This window comes from Monodelphis domestica, chromosome 2 (genome assembly GCF_027887165.1).
Source record: "Monodelphis domestica isolate mMonDom1 chromosome 2, mMonDom1.pri, whole genome shotgun sequence".
Classification (NCBI taxonomy): domain Eukaryota; kingdom Metazoa; phylum Chordata; class Mammalia; order Didelphimorphia; family Didelphidae; genus Monodelphis; species Monodelphis domestica.
In genome coordinates, this window is record NC_077228.1 from 107762186 (window position 1) to 107768185 (window position 6000).

The window sequence follows — 6000 nt, forward strand, 5'->3', positions numbered from 1 at the left end:
CATAATAAGCAAAGAGGGAGTTCAACCAAACTCCTTTTACGACACAAACATGGTACTGATTCCAAAACCAGGCAGGTCAAAAACAGAGAAAGAAAATTATAGACCAATCTCCCTAATGAATATAGATGCAAAAATCTTAAATAGAATACTAGCAAAAAGACTCCAGGAAGTGATCAGAAGGATCATTCACCATGATCAAGTAGGATTTATCCCAGGGATGCAGGGCTGGATCAATATTAGGAAAACCATCCACATAATTGACCACATCAACAAGCAAACTAGCAAGAACCACATGATTATCTCAATAGATGCAGAAAAAGCATTTGATAAAATCCAACACCTATTCCTATTAAAAACACTAGAAAGCATAGGAATAGAAGGGTCATTCCTAAAAATAATAAACAGTATATATCTAAAACCATCAGCTAATATCATCTGCAATGGGGATAAACTAGAAACATTCCCAATAAGATCAGGAGTGAAACAAGGATGCCCATTATCACCTCTACTATTTGCCATTGTACTAGAAACACTAGCAGTAGCAATTAGAGAAGAAAAAGAAATTGAAGGCATCAAAATAGGCAAGGAGGAGACCACGTTATCACTCTTGGCAGATGACATGATGGTCTACTTAAAGAATCCTAGAGATTCAACCAAAAAGCTAATTGAAATAATCAACAACTTTAGCAAAGTTGCAGGATACAAAATAAACCCACATAAGTCATCAGCTTTTCTATATATCTCCAACACAGCTCAGCAGTAAAAACTAGAAAGAGAAATCCCATTCAAAATCACCTTAGACAAAATAAAATACCTAGGAATCTACCTCCCGAGACAAACACAGGAACTTTATGAACACAACTAAAACTAGACTTGAGCAATTGGAAAAACATTAACTGCTCATGGATAGGATGAGCCAATATAATAAAAATGACCATCCTACACTTATTTATCTATTTAGTGCCATACCCATTGAACTACCAAAATACTTCTTCACTGATTTAGAAAAAACCATAACAAAGTTCATTTGAAAGAACAAAAGATCAAGGATATCCAGGGAAATAATGAAAAAAAAAACCACATATGATGGGGGCCTTGCAGTCCCTGACCTTAAACTATATTACAAAGCAGCAGTCATCAAAACAATTTGGTACTGGCTAAGAAACAGAAAGGAAGATCAGTGGAATAGACTGGGGGAAAGCGACCTCAGCAAGACAGTATACGATAAACCCAAAGATCCCAGCTTTTGGGACAAAAATCCACTATTCGATAAAAACTGTTGGGAAAATTGGAAGACAGTGTACAAGAGACTAGGAATAGATCAACACCTCACACCCTACACCAAGATAAATTCAAAATGGGTGAGTGACTTAAACATAAAGAAGGAAACCATAAGTAAATTGGGTAAACACAGAATAGTATACATTTCAGACCTTTGGGAGGGGAAAGGCTTTAAAACCAAGCAAGACATAGAAAGAATCACAAATTGTAAAATAAATAATTTTGACTACATCAAATTAAAAAGCTTTTGCACAAACAAAACCAATGTAACTAAAACCAGAAGGGAAATAACAAACTGGGAAAAAATCTTCATAGAAACCTCTGACAAAGGTTTAATTACTCAAATTTATAAAGAGCTAAATCAACTGTATAAAAAATCAAGCCATTCTCCAATTGATAAATGGGCAAGGGACATGGATAGGCAGTTCTCAGATAAAGAAATCAAAACTATTAATAAGCACATGAAGAAGTGTTCTAAATCTCTTATAATCAGAGAGATGCAAATTAAAACAACTCTGAGGTATCACCTCACACCTAGCAGATTGGCTAACATGATAGCAAAGGAAAGTAATGAATGCTGGAGGGGATGTGGCAAAGTAGGGACATTAATTCATTGCTGGTGGAGTTGTGAACTGATCCAACCATTCTGGAGGGCAATTTGGAACTATGCCCAAAGGGCGAAAAAAGAATATCTACCCTTTGATCCAGCCATAGCACTGCTGGATCTGTACCCCAAAGAGATAATGGACAAAAAGACTTGTACAAAAATATTCATAGCTGCACTCTTTGTGGTTGTCAAAAACTGGAAAACGAGGGGATGTCCATCAATTGGGGAATGGCTGAGCAAATTGTGGTATATGTTGGTGATGGAATACTATTGTGCTAAAAGGAATAATAAAGTGGAGGAGTTCCATGGAGACTGGAACAACCTCCAGGAAGTGATGCAGAGCGAGAGGAGCAGAACAAGGAGAACATTGTACACAGAGACTAATACACTGTGGTATAATCGAACGTAATGGACTTCTCCATTAGTGGCGGTGTAATGTCCCTGAACTATTTGCAGGGATCTAGGAGAAAAAAACACTATTCATAAGCAAAGGATAAACTATGGGAGTAGAAACACTGAGGAAAAGCAACTGCCTGAATACAGCGGTTGAGGGGACATGACAGAAGAGAAACTCTAAATGAACACTCTAATGCAAATATTATCAACATAGCAATGGGTTCAAATCAAGAAAACATGTAATGCCCAGTGGACTTACGCGTCGGCTATGGGGGGTGGGGGGGAGGAAAAGAAAATGATCTATATCTTTAATGAATAATGCTTGGAAATGATCAAATAAAATATAAAGAAAAAAAAGATTTTCAAACAAACAAAAAAAAAACTGTTTCAAATGTCCTTCCTCTCTCTTTTCTTTCCCCCTTCATTACTAAGGCAAGCAGTTTCATATAGGATATACATGTCCAGCCATGCAAACCATTTCTATATTAGTCATGTTGTGAAAGAAAATAGACAAAAATATTTTTTAAGATTTAAAAATTGTTTGCTTCAATGTGCATTCAGATTCCAAGAGTTCTTTCTCTGGAGGTGGATGGCATTTCTCCTCATAAATCCTCTGGAATTGTCTTGAATCTTTGTATCGATGAGAATAGTTAAGTCATTCACAGCTGATCATTGTATAATATTGCTGTTACCGGGTACATTGTTCTTCTACTTCTGCTGATTTCAGTCTGCATCAGTTCATAGGTCTTTCCAGCTTTTTCTGAAATTATCCTTCTCATTATATATAGTACACCACCCAATTTGTTCAACCATTCCCCAATTGAAGGACATCCCCTCATTTTCTAGTTCTTTGCCACCACAAAAGACTTGCTATAAATATTTTTGTACATTTGGCTCTTTTCTTACTTCACTTAGTTTTTAAAGTAAGTAAAAAACATCTTTACTTGAAAATACTTAAAAAAAAAAACTTTACCTTCCATCTCAAAATCCACACTATATATCTCCAGAACAGAGGAGAGGCAAGGACTAGGCAGTGAGAGTTAAGTGACTTCCCCAGGTTTATGCAGGTATTAGGCATGTGATCCCTAATTTGAACCCAGGACCTCCCATCTCCAGGTCTATCTCTCAGTCCACTAAGCCACCTATCTGTCCCCTTTACTTTTTAAAAACTCTCTTTGGGATAGAGATCTAGTGGTACGATTTCTGCATCGAAGGTATGCACAGTTTTGGAGCCTTTAGGTATAACCCAAATTGCTCTCCAGAATGGTTGGAGCAGTTCACAATTCCACCAGCAGCAAAAGCATTCTGTCATATTCTGAAATTTTCCTCAGAACCTGGGACCTCCTCCCCCTGGAACATCTTTGGGAACCTTTGGAAAGAGGTAGAGTAGTTCCAATTCTACTTACCTTTTTTCTTTTTTAACCCTTACCTTCTGTCTCATGATCAATATTGTGTATTGGTTCTAAAGCAGAAGAGCAAAAAGGGGTAGGCAGTGGGGCTTAAGTAATTTCTCCAGGGTCACACAGCTAGCAAGTGTCAGAGGCCAGATTTGAAACAGGACCTCCTGTCTTTCTCCAAGTCTAGCTCTCAATCCACGGAGCTACCAAGATGCCCCGCCCCTTTTTTTAACCAGCCAGAGTCTCAGCACAGTAGGTGGGGGAGGGATCCTGGGACCTTCCTTCTTCCTTTTCCTTAAATCCAAGTATTCAGGCTTCCTTTGCATAACTTTTAGTTGAATTGAGCAGGAGGGTCTCCATGTTCTGTCCTGTTGTTAGATTTGGTTTTCTGTCCCCTTGAAGCACTTTGTTTTTGATTCGTGTGGAAGGGTTTTCAAAGAGGACTTGGCTTTTGCTGCTTCTAAGTGGCTATCTTAACTTGGCCCCCATTTCCCCACTCCCCCCCCATTGTTTGTTTTTTAAGGTAAGAGAAGACATACAAAGACCATTGACTGATAGTTGTGCAGAAGACTCTCTTGCTGCCCCCCATTCTCTGCCCCTTCCCTTTTTGTAAAGACTCCCCATATTTATTGTTGCTCAGTTTCACTCCTTTCTAAGTCTTTGTGAACCCATTTGGGGTTTTCTTGGCAAAGCTACTAGAGTGAATTAACGCTTCCTTCTCCAGCTCATTTGATAGATGAGGAAACTGAGGCAAATAGGATTAAGTGACTTGTTCAGGGTCACACAACTACTAAGTGTCTGAGGCTGTATTTAAACTCAGGTCTTTCCTGACTCCAGGCCCAGGACTCTATCCACTGTATCACTTCAGTGTCCTATCAGCTCAAACAGAAGTACATGCCAATAAGTACTTATTGAATGATTGATGTAACAAAGTCTGTGTGAAGATCACGTGCTTAGGGGAGAGCAGAAAAAGCTGCCCAGGTAAACACTTTCATGGTCCTTGTCCTCCTCTCCCATTTGTCCAAACTAAGAATGGAGTTTATCATAAAGAGGTAGAAGAGACTCATGTGGAAATGGGAGGAGACCAGCAGAGAATAGAATTCAGAGACCTGGATGATGAGAGTTCCTCCCCTTTCACAATCTCCATCAGTGGGTACATTAGAGATCAAGTTGGTTCCCTGATGAGTAGGTAAGGGTTCTTTGTCCTTCACAGAAGGCCATGTGTGGCTGGCTCCCCATAATAATAGCATTTAAGGTTTGCAAAGCACTAATGCCTGTTATCTTAATTGATCCTCATCACAGTCCCTGACTGGTGGATGCTATTATCCATATTTTACAGATGAGCCCAAGGAAGTTAGGTGACCTGTCCAGAGATACACAGCTAGAAAAAGTCAGAAGTAGGATTTCAACTCACGTCTTTTGACTCCCAGTCCAACACTCTATCCACTGAACCACCTTGTTGTCCAGATTAGGGTTAAGGAAGGGGACATCCCTGGCATTCTGGGACGTTTAAAAGCTTTTAAGGGGTAGGTTTTCTTTCTGAATGAGAAATGGCATAAGGGCTATTGCAGAGGATACCATCCCATCCACACACATTAACTAGAAGGGGAAGGTAGAGGAAGGGCTAAGAGTTGTCAGGTTGCTATGTTTCCATAGTAACTTGCCATATTACCATAAGAACAGAATGCTACCCACCTCCATATTCCCATCCTCATCAGAATTCCTTTCTGGACTGAAACATGGTTGGGACTGGGTAGAAAACTCCCCCCAATCCTTTAACCTGGGCAGGGCCAGGGGACTAAGGAGCATATAATGGGTCTCTATTTCTTCTTCTGTAATTGAAGCATAATGTCCAGATAGCTCATCCTTTGCCTTGGTTGAAGCACATATGCAATGATGCTTCTAGGTCTGATTGGTAAGGTAATTCAGAAGCAAGTTACATGAGAAAAGAAGGACTGGGAATGTTTAGCCTAGAGAAAATGAGGCTTGGAAGGGGGAAGGCAGGAGGATATTCCTCACTTGAAATATTTGAAAGGCTGTCAGACAGAAGGGAGAGTAGACTTGCTCCTAGGATCAGTAGGATGGGAGATTTCAGCTCAGTTCAATTCCCCTGCCAATTGGATTCATATCTTTTATGGCATTCCTCAAAAATAGTCATGAAGAGGGCAGCTAGGTTCAGATCTTACCTGTGATTCTTGCAAGTTGTATGACCCTGAGCAAGTCACTTAATCCCCATTGCTTAGCCTCTATTGCCCTTCTGCTGTTAAAGGGATTTTCTTAATCTCTCCATTTGTCTCTTTAAGAGGCAAGAGTGAAGGA

At 39.6% G+C, this 6000-nt stretch overlaps 1 protein-coding gene across 1 annotated transcript in view; it reads right to left on the reverse strand.

The window, feature by feature from the left end:
• Positions 1 to 5324, reverse strand: part of LOC100017048 (renin-like) — a 49469-nt gene extending 44145 nt beyond the window's left edge. The window contains exon 1 of the mRNA XM_007481208.3: positions 5096 to 5324. The gene's annotated coding sequence lies outside the window, so the exon portion shown is untranslated. The remainder of the gene's footprint in view (positions 1 to 5095) is intronic.
• Between the last annotated feature and the right edge of the window lie 676 nt (positions 5325 to 6000).